We start from the raw sequence: 15,448 nt of genomic DNA, 5'->3' as shown, positions 1-15,448 counted from the left end.
AAACTGTAGGCCTATGTATACTTTAGTATTTAAGGTACTTTTGTATTTAAAGTAGTCTACCCGTACTATAAAGCGTTACCTAAATATGAAAATGGTGGCATTACATTTACAGTAGATTTGTTCATGTTACATTATATTTACAGTCATTTTCCTTTACGCGTGTAGTTTGCAGTGTTGAGCATTATAACCAATCACACACATTTTCGTTGAGTTTAGGAATGCAATGTCCAATCAGAGGCGTTGATGACAAATTGTAATGTCATCATTACAATTTTAAGAGCAATAATGATTTTGTCATGACATCGCAGCTTCACCCCTAGGCTAATGACTTCATGTTTATAGGCTTTTTACCTTATGCAATGTAATGAGCAGCATAGGCCTATGTGTACATAAACATAAATGCCATGTCAGATGCAGCTTCTGTTCCACCTTTGCAGTGTAATGGCTTTAGTTGATGGTTGAAAAAAATTCATTGGTATAGTCTGTAGAATTGTGATTGATTAAAGTAACTGGTTAAATTTAGATATTTGAACAACAGATACGCAGATTCAAATAGAATTTAATAAGGTAATTATAAAAACTGGCTCCTACAAAAAAAAAAGTGTACATGTAAAGGCCTATATATATATATATATATATATATATATATATTAGTGTGTGTGTGTGTGTGTGTGTGTGTATCCCCCCCCCCCAAAAAAATAAATAAATAAAAAAATCACTGACCCCCCCCTGAATTCACACCCTGACTATAGGCCTAGTTGTTATGTTACCACAGCAACTAGAATTACCACAACAAATTAATTCAAGTACTTTACTACAGTATGGTTCAAAAACACTATAGTATTTATTATAAATTACTAGTCTATAGTATTTTTTTTACCTGGGTGGCGCTATCGTCTAAAAACTATCAGGCTGAAATTTAACAAGTGGCTGTACCAACTAATGAAATTTAATTATTTACACTCAAATGTAATTTCTGAAGCCTGGACAACTTACAACTAAAGCTTGTTGTGGCGGAAGTTAAATTTACCGCGTGCCCCAGACGGAGCAGACACATAAATCCTCACGCGGACGGCGGTACAATCCCGTTTGTGCCTCTAGACATCTTGCGGGACTCTTTTTCACACGCGCATCAATCTTGAGTTTCCGCCCATCTGCCAAAGCGCGCGATTTGCTTTGCTTGGACCGGAAGAACCTGGTGGGTAAGTTTCAGGTATTTATTTAGAGAATCAATGCTAAATCAAGACTTAAGTATGGCATCTACCCTAAGTATGAGTATATAAATAAATAAATAAATTTTTCAAGTAAGTAAATCTGGCACTTAGGGATGTAAGATGCAATTGAGAGGATGTAGATAAACAAGAGAAGAAAGGATGGATGGAAGAGAACAGGACGAGGCACAAAAGGAAGCAGAGGTGATGTAAGTCAGTCCGGACTCCTTTTGGCTGGACGCAGCTCTGTCGGAAGAGACTTTTTTTTTATGTTCCCTCTCTTTGTTGACCCCTTTCTTTGGCATCACACTTCGTTTGTTTACTGAACACATGGTTCACTTGCTTTTTCCTACTCAACTTCCGTCCCTCTCTCTGTTTCTCCTTCAAGTGTCCCCTTCTGAGCTGTTGATATTCAATTCAGTATCATACCCTTTCTGTCAGTTCAGTTTATACCTCCTAAGCTGAACTTTATAGTGAGTTTCAATGCTTTTTGTAGTCCAGTCCACAAACTCACACACTGAGCGTTGGGACTTTCATTCAGGATTTTTATTCAAAGAAAGAGAGGAAACCCTTACGACTATGTGTGGGATAGCGGTGCCCATTTTCTGTCCAAGGGAGCCGCTCAGTGAAGTTTTATGCCTTCCCAGTGAGGGAAGTTTTATTTGCACAATCAGCGAGAGAAGTTTTATTAGGGTAATCAGTGCTCTGACCGTGTTAACTCCTGTAACTCACAGCTGGCCTTATGGTTCAGCCAAGGGATTCTCCCTCGTATTCTTCCATTCCTGCAATCAGCTTCGTTGGTCTCTTAGGAACCCTTCGTTCTAGAGCCCTCCTGTGGCAATTAAAGAGACTGTTCCAACTGGTAGGTGTCCATTCTCTGTAATATTGAAACACAGACTATATTCAATGTTGAATCACAATATTTTGTCATGCATTCTGTCTTTTTCTGACATTAGGATAGCTGACGACTTGGCATTAACACTTTTAAGTACACCTTAAATATTCTTTCCATTGAAATTCATATACATTTCAACTTCAAATATAACTTAAAATGTCCATGGACATGGTATGCATCAACAGCCTGGCTGATTCTGATTTCTCTTCTTGAAACAGCTTCCCAAATCTTCTGTCTTTATTGAAAAGCTCAGTAAAGAGCTAAGAATGAATGCCTCCAGTAGAGGGTGGTACTGCACAAATAATTACCAGTATGGGCAGACTCGAGAGTACTTGGACAACAAGGTTATGGCAATGGCTATGTTTAGCTTTCTATTTCTGCAATATGTATGATGGTATACAGTGCATAGTATGCACATTGTTTTATATGCTTTGAACAACAAAACACTGCATTGAATATTGCATCACAATTTTTTTTTTTTTTAAATGGGGGTGTGACTAAAAAAGTTTGAGAACCACTGATTTAAAGGAATAGTTCACCCAAAAATGAAAATTCACTTGCTTTTTCCTACTCAACTTCTGTCCCTCAAATGTCCCCTTCTGAGCTGTTGATATTCAATTCAGTATCATACCCTTTTTGTCAGTTCAGTTCACCCAAAAATTAAAATTATCCCATCATTTACTGGCCCTCAAGCCATCCTAGGTGTATATGACTTTCTTCTTTCAGCCAAACACAATTGGAGTTATATTAAATAATATCCTGGCTCTTCCCAGCTTAGTAATGGCATTAAATAGAGTATTTGAAATCCCAAAAAGCACACCCATCCATCATTAAAGTAAACAATACAACTTCAGTGGGTTAACAAATGCCTTCTAAAGTGAAGCGATGGGTTTTTGTAAGAAAAATATTTAAAACTATAAACTATAATCACTGGCTTTTGAGCAATGGCCGTACAAGGGTGACTTCTGACCCGATGTAGGATGTAGCTCCTCTTCTCTTATGGCGAAATCCTCTGACGTTCTCGTTTTAGACTTCTGATTCATGACTGGCGTTTTGTTTTGCTCTATCATCTGTGCTTCCATGTTCATCAAGCTTTTGCTACACCTACGTCACCCTTTTTTCTTTTTTTCTTTTTTTTACAAAATATTTGATCACACTGAAAAGTTTTACACACTTTTAAACATGTAACGCTGTAAGGTGTACAATGTTTATTGTTACATGTTGTGTACTGCTTCACATACTATTTTAAAAAACAATATTAGTATATACTCCGCAGTATTGCTCATATTTCACATTTTTCACCTGAATTGGGATCAGAGGTGGAACATTGAGGTACAAATTGTGCATAGTGCAATAGCTTGGAGGGGAATGACAACTTCAATTTCTGTCTGTTCTTCACATAAAACTGCTGTATTTTTCGAGAATGAAGTCTAAAAAGCTCCAATGAATTTATTGTCCAGAGGCCATAGAAAGTGCAAGTGCAGAGTGAAAAACGTTTTCGGATCAACCCTTCATCAGTGCCATGATTCCAAGCATACACCTGTATCCATTTAATCCTTTAGGTATGAACGAAGAACTGATTCTCAATTATTTTTTGTAAATTTTTATTTTTCTTTGGTAAATTTATACATACTGGATCTTTTGCTTCAAAATCATGTTGTGATTGTGTATTTCAGTTGTCAATCATGTGGATGTGTATTTTTCTATTTGTACGTGTGTCGAGTTTTTGGTTTCAAGATCATGTATTTCAATTTGCAATTGTGATGTTCATATGTAGTATTTTTTGGTGAGAATTAAGTATTACAATGTATATTTATAGGAGATTTCGATAATATGAGAAGTAATATATTTTTTTGAGAAATGGTTGTTTTTTTTTTGTAAAGTTGTATAACTTTGATTATATCTATTTACCTTTATGGTGTTAGTAGTGGAGGTCCTGTTTTCTATAATGATTACGGTAATAAGCTTATTAAATAGATACAGGTGTATGCTTGGAATCATGGCACTGATGAAGGGTTGATCCCGAAAACGTTTTGCCCTCTGCACTTGTACTTTTTGCTCTTTTTATGGCCTCTGGACAATAAATTCGTTGGAGCTGTTTTGATTTAATTCTCATGTGCAGATCTTTCATTCTTTTTAATCTTGGATTTATCTTTTGATCTACGTACCACCAGAAACTGTATGTATAAGCATTGGTTTGGACTGTGATCTGGCGCTACGCTTTTCCGTCTTTTCTCTTTATTTATTTATTCCAAATTATGAGAAATGCATGAGCTGAAAACTGTTATGATTTGTATTAAGATTAAGAATCTTGCTGTAACACAGTCCATAAGACTAAAACATTCAATCTTGTCACATGGAACCCTGATAAAGATGGTCTTCATGCTGAATTAAGAGTCTTTTGTTTGGGGCTTTTGGGGACTTTTGTTTGTTTTCTGTATTGCATTTAACAGTGACTGAAAATCTAATCTGTTCATTTCAATCACCAAATATCAGCGTTCACAGCTGCCATCAGTATGTTAATTTATGTATCCATTTCAGACATTAATGTGCAGTATTTTTCTGTAAAGCTGCTTTGAGGCAATGAACACTTTGTAAAGTTCTATATAAATAAAAATGTCCCGACTTGAATTCATAAAGATCCCAATTTTACTGTCAGACAGCCTCACATTTGATCTGTCTTTTTAGGTTTGCTCTGCAGTTTCCTCCACATTATTGATGACACATGTCCACTCATCTAATTATGAGTTCAAGGTGACTTCAGGATTTATCTTTTTCCTGAAGGCCTGTTACTGAAAGAGCTTATAGTTTGAAAGGAAAAGGCAGCAAGCTGATTTCTTTTCAGCGACTTTACTGGTGAAATCATCTCTCTCTACTTTTCTTAATATAATTGTCTTTCTCTCTTTCACGTGCAGGACATGAGCAGGTTTGCATTTTGTCCTCAACTTGTTACACCTAATATGAAACGGCACGTCCCCTCAAATAGCTCATCTAATTTTCAGTTTCAGGAGAAGCACGTTACTTTCAACAATAAAGGCCTTCAAGTTCACTCTTGTGAATGACGCCGGTTTCACGCATGACACTGGAGTGAGATTCTCCAGATACGTTCTCATATAACTGACTCTGTTCTACAAAGATCGAATTTATGTCAATCTGACATCATGAACAATGTCAATGTCCCTTTCATTGTTGACAAATAGAGAAAACTCTGTTCTTTTTTAACTTGTGAACTCGGTGTTAAGTCTAATGTGCGTTCCATTATCCATATTGATTTCTTTCTCCAATGAAGCACAAAAGAAGAGATTTTGAAATGTTTGCATGTCCAAGCTGCTGTTGTTTATGCAATAAAAGCTGAGGACCAGTGGTGTTCAGCATCATTGATGTTAAACTTAATGCATCTTTGATTGAATGCAAAACAGTTGCTTGAAAGAAAGAAAGTCATGGCAAAGTAATTTTAGGCAAAGCAATTCTTTAATAAAAATGAATAAGCCCTTTTAGAATTGAACACTGGGATTTTTGTCTTTGAGTGTGTTCATTACATCAGCAACCCAACTGATCCCTAAACTTAGTATACAGTGACTTGCAAAAATTATGGAGTGTTGTGCAATAGTAATCAAAGAAAACGGTCCGGTAAACTCAGAGTTGAGGGAGGGACATGCAGGACATTCACTTTTATTCTCGAAATGACATGAAACTCCATCGTTGCACCACCCCCTGTATGCGCCAATTGCTGGCGTGCCGCACAGTTCCTTCACTTTACATCTGTCTACTATGCATTGACTGACCTGTACTAGGGCCTTGGCCTAAATATTTTCTAAAATAAACAGTGTCTGCATACAATAATAAGTCTAAGGCTGCCATTATTTTTTCATCAGATGTCTCCATTTAGAATTCAGTAATGCTAAAATGACACATGTGTTCTTGTAATGGGGTGAGTTTCATAATAAGTTTGTTGCAAAACTGTAAATTCCAAGTAGTTTCCACTGTTGACCAAGTCATTGTTGGAAAGTGTTTTATGGTGGACACAAAAGAATTATTGATACTTATTGATAAAACTTATCACTTATCATGGCTTATCACCCATTTCCTGTCTTATTTCTTTCTCCTGTAATCCCACTATTTCTTATGATGGTGATAAGAGAGATTACATAATGACTGACTGATGGCATGTTCTAGAAGGGAAAGGCTGGCGCAGTGTCCACATTCTGATAGTAGGTGGCAGTCTAGAGGACTCTGAAAATTCTTTCATAAGACTGATGAGGCACAATAAACTCATTTTTGTGGTAAAGAGTTGAATAAGAAAGATAATACTTGATGGTGATCAGTTTAAACCCAACCTTTCCTTTTACATCACTTTTATAATGTCTAAAATTTCCTCATAAGTTTCTCAATGTTCTTCCTCCTCTACTTCTTATTAGGTGTTGTAAACCTCAGAAGTCTTTTTCACTTTAAATATTCTTTATTAAATTAAAAAAAAAAAAAAAAAAAAAGCCAAACAGAAGCAGTTCACTATGACTTTTGGACCCATCTGTATATTTACTAAAGCTCTGTGTGTTTGCTGCACAGGAAGTTCAACATTTAAAAAGTCATTCATGAAGGACTGTGAGAGAAATCCCAGATAAAGCCTACATTTACTTTGATCTGAGTACATTTGGCTGTGAACTTCTGCAGTCAGATTGACCCAAACACATATTACATAACATTTTAAAACACATTCAACCTTGTTTCTTAGTCCCACTATATCGCTCTTAAAAATGTTCTATAGAGTATATAAAACCCTAGGGTTCTTGACTCAATTGTAAAAAGAAAAAACCTTTATGCCAAAAAGGTTCTATGTAAGGAGAAATGTCTTAAATGATATTCATGTGTAAGAGGTTATTTAAATTGTTTTCTTCTGATAAACTATGAGCTGTTTAAATGTCAAAACGGCAAACAAACAAAATAATGACTTTTCAACGATATCTAGTGATGGCCGATTTCAAAACACTGCTTCAAATCTTTTGTTTCAAATCAGTGATTCGGATCGTGTGTCAAAATGCCAAACTGCTGAGTAATAAATGACATTATTTTCATTTTTGTGTGAACTAACCCTTTAAAATGAAAACAATATAATTAAATGAATTGAAACTAAATCCATAAAATGATGGGTACCCCTAAAAACTTACATAAACAAAGCTGACAGAACCCTTTAATATAGAACCCTTTCTTCTAAGAGTATACAGAAGATTCTTACTCAACTGCAGAAAACACAAAAAAATCTCAATGCTTGTCAGTTCAGGAAACAATAGTCTCGGCTTCAGGTGTCACGCCCACGGACCATTGGCTGAACGTCTGATATGGCACACTTATCTGGGGCACGTTCAAGCTCAAACCGGCGCGCAACGTTTTGCTACGGTTTCCGGGTTGAACGACATGTTTCCTGGAAATGGTGTGCAACGGTGTGCAACAGGTTTGAGATACGTTTTCTCTTGTTTGGAATGTTAGCCCAATCAGCAACAACATGTATATAAACCACGCTGTATTAAAGAGACAGCTCGAACGATGGGTCCATGTAAAGTGACTATTGTAACATAAAAATACTATACATATTTATATATTTTGCTATTGTATTTTGGAGTGACACTTTCATAAACTTTTCTATTCTCATCTGATTATATAATGGTAATTATTACAATATCATAGCACAACAATAGTGATAATCAATAATGATAAGCCTAATACTCACAATAAAAATAATAAGGTCATATAGATCATAACACAGTCTCGGAGATAAGAAGTGGATTATCCTTCAATGTTTGTCTTTTCATTCCAAAATGCGAGGCAAATGTTGGAACACAATAATTAGGAACCACAGTTTCCACAAATCCCTTCACTTGATTGGGATGTTCTCTTTTATTATGGACAGCAAGGGCAGTGACTGTAACATCGAGCGTATTTTGCAGTATTTATACCGACTTCATCAGGCCAAAAATTCTTCAAAAAGAACACAAAGAATGGCCTTCTCAGCCGCCATAGTTGCAACTCTTGCGTCATCAGAACAGGGTGCACCATCAGAACACCACCATTTCCATTTAAAAAACGTTTTGCAACGTTTTGTTGGGGCTGAACGCAGCCCTGGAAACACTTCAGGGGTTTCGAAGTCATCATCTGGTTGGTTGGATTCTACAGGATGTCCCGGAGATGTGTGTGTCGCGTTCTTTAATGGTCCGCCTGGAACCAAATGCCCAAACCCCCTAGTGGAAGAAGAATGCCGTCGTGTTCACAACTGTGATAAACGAGCACTTACCAGGATCAACTAAATGCTGGATTTTCAAAAGTATGTGAAGTTCGCAGCTCCATTGTTGCAGTAAACTTGCCCAACGTTCTTGAAAGAATAATTTATTAGATGCATGCCGGTCTGTTATTGTAGGGACATCGACTTTACATTTTCACACCCCTAAACATGATGCAGAACAAAACGAAATGTGATTGGTTGCGTTACATGTCAGTCAAACGTCCTCTTGGGCGGTCCTTGGCCAATGAAAGCTGCGATAGAGTCCAGGGCTGTGTTCAGCCCCGACAAAACGTTGCAAAACGTTTTTTAAACGGAAACGGTGGTGCGTTGAACACCCCGTTCTGATGACGCAAGAGTTGCAACTATGGCAGCTGAGAAAGCTATTCTTTGTGTTCTTTTTGAAGAATTTTCGGAGCCTGATGAAGTCGGTATAAATACTGCAAAATACGTTCAATGTTACAGTCACTGCCCTTGCTGTCCATAATAAAAGAGAACATCCCAATCGAGTGAAGGGATTTGTGGAAACTGTGGTTCCTAATTATTGTGATCCAACATTTGCCTTTATGTTTATGAAAGTTTATGATAGTATCACTCCACAATACAATAGCAAAATATATAGGCTATAAGTATAGTATTTTTATGTTACATTAATCAGTGTCTAGCACACCTTCCTAAAGAAAGGATATGGACCAGAAGACATTGCAATTACTAAATGATATTCAGACAGACTTAAAGAAGTTCCAGATCTATACTTGTGCTCTTATTATTTAAGTTATTTTGCCATAAATGTAAATAAACATGTGCAAACAATATACTTGCTCTTGTGAATTTATTTTGATGTTAATTACATTTACGAGCTGTTTCTTTAATACTGCGTGGTTTATATGCATGTTGATACTGATTGGGCTTCCTTAAATCAGATACTTTGGTGCAGGTCAAAATGATTCTGTAGATACTAAATGTGCTTGTGTGTCAATCTGTAGATCTTAATCAGACAGGGTCAAAGTTAAAGCAATGGCCAGTTATAAAACTGCTTAAACTAGTCATCTAAATTTTTTCTTTAAGACCGGTCATAACTTTTTAAAGTCAGTTACATAAAAAGGTAGATCAGTATCATTTAAATTGGAAAAGACTGATTACCATGGTTAACTGCTAGTTGGTCAAACTAAGACAGTCTTAACATAGTGGCTAAGTTTATGCAACTTACCACAGAACATTCCAGATCTGTGAGTCTCATTCCGAGTTGCAGACATGGCGGATTTGCTCGTGACCGGTCTCAACTGAGCTTGTGCTCTTCTCAAGTGATACATCTACATCATTGCGTTCCATTAGCAAAACCGCACCTTCTTCTCTGTGTGTGGCAGTTAGTCAGGCTCAGAGAAGTAAAGCTAAACCCATTAAACTCACACAGGCATTTCACACATACCGCACACACTCTCACTCATTAAGAATAATGGGGTCACTGTGTATGATGACGACACATGTGACTTTCATGCACACCCTTGGTCTGAAGTGAGTATACTTAGTTATTTGGCATGGATAATATTATTATCTGTGCAGTGTGTTTCTTAAAGTTTCATGTTCATTCAAGACTGATACTGATACTGACTGAAAGCAGCTTTCAAACTAAAAGTTTTTGGCTCCTAAACTCTGGAATAGCCTTCCTGATATTGTTTGGGGCTCAGACTGACTCACCCAGTTTAAATCTAGATGACGCATCTCTTTAGCCAAGCATTCATATAATGCATCTCACTTCAGATCAAATGCACACGACTATCTTTGCTTAATGTTATGAACAGCAGCTACACTAATTATTCTCCATTTGCTTTTCTGTTTCTGTTTTTATGACTAGAGAGTACATCAGCTTCAGTTTGGATCCAGCCCCTTATGAAGATTCAGATCACTACCCGTGAAGAGATGACCCCAACCTCTGCGAGGACTTCGGATGACACAAACTCTGGATCAACATGCACCATTCAAATATTGCTATATATCCTAATCATTTTTTTTTTTTAACATGTATTAATTACTTTAATGAGCTCATTGTTTCTACATCACATTAACACATTTTTTAAATTAATACATTGTTAGCTAACTGCATTATTTGTATATGTACATTTCTGAAATTACATAATTTTCGACACAGTCCCCTCTGATAACAGATCACTCTAAATTGTAATGTTGACATGCATTTCCTGTAAAGCTGCTTTGAAACGATATGTATTGTGAATCGCTATACAAATAAATGTGAATTGAATTGAATTAAAAGCAATGGAATATCATAGTATGTAGTACTTTGCTCAGACAGTGTTTAGATGTCTAGTGTCTAGGCTTTTGCGTAATGATTAATTGCTTCAAATCATAAAGGTGTTCTGCAGGTCTTGTTGCATAATGAACTTTGCATCGGGACAGCTTTGGGAACATTTTTATTGATTCCTACAAGGTCTCTGGAGGAAAAGGCTAAATTGTTTTGTGGCATCATGAGCCAGAGAGGCCACGCCATTGGTCAGGATGGAGGCATGTCAGCTTCAAAGAAATAATGTTTTATTAACAAAATTCGGGAGGAGCAGGTTCAGATAATTAACCTAATTAGCAGTGGAAGGGGAAAGCTTTCAGCTAATCAACCAATAACAAGAGGTATATATACTTCAGCATCCCTCCACCACCCCATCTCCTCACTTCTAGCATCTCTTATTACCACATCGGGGGGGAGTACTCTGGGTTTGGGCCAAAATTCTGAGCTCGGACCCCTCCCCCCAGACAGCATGCCAAATACGCATAAGTCTATTTAATTATATGTATATGTGAACTCGTGAAATACCAAAAATGCCATGTCATCCACACAGCCATTTCTCTTCTTCAGCTATGTTTTTTTGGGTTGATTATAAACAGTCACGATAGTGACTGAGGCAAAAACAAGGGCCCCAGCACGACTTACATTATAGGTGAGGTTGTAAATATTATGCTTATCTGTTCGACATTTAGTCACGTGCCTACCTTGAAATGCTGGGCTGATCACAACAACAGGCTACATCAATGATGCAAGGTTTATGTGCCATTGAGTAATTTCATTGGTTGTGAACTGTGCTTTTAAGACATATATTGCAGAAAACCAGCAGTAACAGAATGACAGAAAGAGGTGATCAAATAAAATAAATCATTATCGAAAGACATTTTTATTCATTAGTAGCTCTGAGACGGTTTTGACGGACATGATCATGTGTGGGAAGTGAGGTGCTAATATAAATAGGATTCTTCTACCTAATGTGATATGTTTGAAATGGGTCATAGGTCAACAGGGGTCATGATCTTTGTTCCTGAGGTGCCCCGGTTGGTCCTGTTCTTAGATTAGGTCTAAAATATAGTGGCATGCTTCAACAACTTGGGGTGAATGAGGGGAATGTTGAAGGACTGAATTCTTAACTTAACTTGTTATGTAACTTTAGAGCATTTCTGCAATGTTGACTCAGGAATGGTCAAAGTGCCAAAATATGTTAAATTCCAACAACTGGGTATTTTTAAATATAGGCTTACACCCTAAAATTCTTAATATTACGCACCATATGCTTCTTCACAAGGTCTGTTTTGTTAATTCAAAGGCAAAGAGAAAAGGTTATCGTCGCCATGTGAATAAAAGTATAAAAGTTCATGATTTCCTTATCTGAATCAGTGTGAATTAGATTAAATAAGCCAAATACACATGAACCCACATGACAGTGTTGATATTTGGATGACTTGTAGTCACATGCGTTTGTGTTGTTCGACTATCCATAAATCTAATCTCTGACAACCAATTTCCAGATTATAAAGAGTTCATTCCACAGCTGTTACTCAAGTTTTAGAGCCCATGTTGGCCCACCCTGGCCGGGGGCGGTTGCGTCAGGAGGTGTGTTCCGCTTTTCATTTGCGTCAGAACGCGGGGAGGAGCGGCGGAAACTGAGGGTCTATAAAATACCGGCGACGTGAGCAACACTTCAGGAATTATTAAAGCGTTTTTATTGATCCTCGCTACCATTTAGACGTGGTTTTGTTTTATTTGTATCTCTGTTTTTTGTTTCCTTGGTCGTAGCATACCTCTGTATCGAACTTCCGTCGCTATAGAAACATCGATATTTCCTTTCCGTATTTGTGAAGGACCTGACCAGCGATTTTAAACATGTTTCCTGAAAGCAGCACTGGGTAAACTATTATTATTTTTTCAGCTCTAACTTTCTGATTCTACTTTCTTTCTTTTGTCTTTTAAAAGTGTATATGTTTTGAGTATTGTATGTCGATGGTGAATGTAATATAATCGCTCCATGGCTCCACTGAACAGGGGGTTGGTTAGTTAAAGCTGACCTATCATAATTTATCCATTAATTCTTTCATTATCAATGTGAAATTGCTTTTAACCGAACCGTCGCAGTTAGGAACACGTGGTGATGAGCGGGCGCGGTAGTGTCTTGAACAGCTGCCAGCGAACGCGTTTTGGTATCATTATGTAAGCGGACGTTTCGGGGTTTAAAAAGGGGGTTCGTTTTGAACGCTTCGAATTATTCATCGGAAAAGGGTTTGGTAAAAGGGGGGAGAGAGAGAGAGAGAGAGAGAGAGAAAAAAAAAAGGAATTTGGCTATTTTAACTTTTTGTTTTACTATTTTGGCAGTTGATTGTATTGAAATTCTTTTGAAAAATGTATATTTTCTACAATAAAATGGTAAAGCGCACACACATATCATATACAACATAAACACAATATAACCTGCCACCCTAGATATGTTTAATTATTCATCCATTAATATTGGTCGACAATTAGATTATACCAGTTATAAATGTGGTACCATCATACTACCATTGAAAAAATGACTGACAGGTGTACTTAAACTCATAACAAAATAATACTAATATAAAAATAAATAAATAAACTCTTACTTTGACTATTTTCACATTCTTTTAGATGTTTTGACAATTGGTTGTATTGAAAAGTTATATTTGCTACAATTAAATTGTAAATCTTTTTTTTTTTTTTTTTTATGATCATGATGATGATAACTTTGTTACTGTTTTCCAAACTGCAAAGACCATAGTACTAATCATAAAGCTGCTCTGTCACAGAAAGTTTATTTCAGTAGTCAGCCTCTCAAATTACAGTAGGATGTGTCAGAAAGTGGCTCACGTTTCATATCTGCCAGGATATTTTTATTTGGTATCTGCAGGCTTCATAGCTATTCAATTCTGTTACAATATTTGTAGTCTATTCCTACTTTATGATTTAGAATATGTTTATGTTAAAATCCGTGATGTTGAAATGTTATGTGCCCTGTGGGGGGAGGTTGAGGAAAATTTCTTCTCACAAAAGGTTTTGCAGGAGAATAAAAACAACCCATATGTGATGCCTATCTAATCTATAAATACTCACATGATTTAATAAGTCTAGACTTTAATAAATAAAATTAATACTGTCAGCTACAAGTCAGGCCAGTATGAGCGTAACCAATCATAATGTAGAATGCTTTGGCGCACACGTCTCATGCAACTTGAATATTTTTAACAAAATGTGAAAGGTATAAATGTGTGTGTATTTTTCTGGCCGTTGAGTTGCTCTGCTGTGTCTGAAATGACTCCCGGTCGGCCGCTAATAAACCTTATTACTGCGAAGTAACTTGGGCGTGATGTGTCTGATGCTGCGCAGCTAAATCAAGGGAAGCACTAGAGATTTTAGCAACACTTTGGAAGTGATACTGTGGAAGAAGTGGTTCGAGTCCACGGTAGAGCCACCACAGGAACTTGACTTCTGGACAGATGCGTGCAAATGCACACAGAAGTCTTGTGTGTAGTCTCATAATTTTTTCCACTCTCTCGTTGCAGATACTGCTATGAGGATTGCCAGGCCACAGCTGACTGGCTTCTGTCCCAGACTGCAGTGCGTCCTTTGGTAGGCATCGTGTGTGGCTCAGGTTTGGGTGGACTGGCTGATGTGTTGAAAGACCAGGTGATCTTCAAATACAAGGACATCCCCAACTTCCCCCAAAGTACAGGTGAGTGTTTCTGTAAAATGCGAGAGATTACCTTGTTAAAACCTTGCCGTTACTTCTCTTATTTTTTTGCTGAATCTGTGCATTTGTTTCTGTTCTGCAGTGCACGGTCACGCAGGTCAACTAGTGTTTGGCAATTTAAAGGGTAGATCATGTGTCTGCATGCAGGGAAGGTTTCATCTCTATGAGGGATATCCCATCCAAAAGGTACAAACACCTCATTATACTTGCATCCTACCTTGTCCAAAAAATTTTTTTTTTACCATGTAAACAATATGGCTTTTTTTTTTTTTTTTTTTTTTTGTCAGTCTAACAGCTAGATTGTATGGAAGCTTGTTTCTGCCACTGAATAAAAAATAATTGCCACTATCTGACAATTTAGATTTTATATTTTATTTTTTTCTCAGAATTGCGTGATATAAAGTCACAAATGCGAGTATAGTCAGTATTGTGTGATATAGTCACAACTGCGTGATATAAAGTCACAATTGCGAGATATACAGTCAGAATTGTATGATAAAGTCGCAATTCTGACTTTTTTTTTTTTCTCAGAATTGTGAGATATAAACTTGCAATTGCGAGTTAAGTCCAATTATAAGGGAAAAAAAGACTGACTTTTTTTCTCAAAATTGCAAGTTTATATCCCCATATAAAAATTTTGAAATTGCGAGGGGGGGAAAAAAGTCAGTGGCGGAAACAAGCTTCCATAAGATTGAAAGGTAATTATGGCTGTATTGGTGGATTAGAGATCCAAACAGTCTTCTTGGTTACTGATTCAGGCCTGAAAGTTTCTGTGTATTTAAATATCACTAAAATTGCAAGTTACACAGAGTTTATGAACCTTGACCTTAAGATTCTTCTTGACCAGGAACTAAGTGCAGCCATTTTTGCTCTACACCACTTGATTAATCTAATTGTCCAATGACCTTATTTGAAAACCTAGTTAGTTTTAACTACTTGTGTTTTGTGTGTGATTGAAGCATAAACTCTTTGACCCTGTGGAATGCAAAGACCAGAACACTTGTTGGTTTTGCATTAAAACTTTAAAGTGTGATAA

At 36.8% G+C, this 15,448-nt stretch overlaps 1 protein-coding gene and 1 long non-coding RNA gene across 2 annotated transcripts in view; one reads left to right on the top strand and one right to left on the bottom strand.

Annotated features, from left to right (window-relative positions):
* The window catches only part of LOC127515316 (histone H2A-like), a 123,105-nt gene that overhangs the window by 42,819 nt on the left and 64,838 nt on the right, over positions 1 to 15,448 (bottom strand). The window lies entirely within an intron of this gene.
* On the top strand, positions 12,292 to 14,682 carry LOC127515337 (uncharacterized). Its single transcript, XR_007930809.1, has 3 exons — positions 12,292 to 12,559; positions 14,225 to 14,394; positions 14,495 to 14,682. It is a non-coding gene; the product is annotated as an uncharacterized LOC127515337 (long non-coding RNA).

The sequence above is a fragment of the Ctenopharyngodon idella genome, chromosome 7 (assembly GCF_019924925.1).
Source record: "Ctenopharyngodon idella isolate HZGC_01 chromosome 7, HZGC01, whole genome shotgun sequence".
In the NCBI taxonomy this organism is placed as follows: Eukaryota; Metazoa; Chordata; class Actinopteri; order Cypriniformes; family Xenocyprididae; genus Ctenopharyngodon; species Ctenopharyngodon idella.
This window is presented reverse-complemented; position numbering and strand designations above follow the sequence as displayed.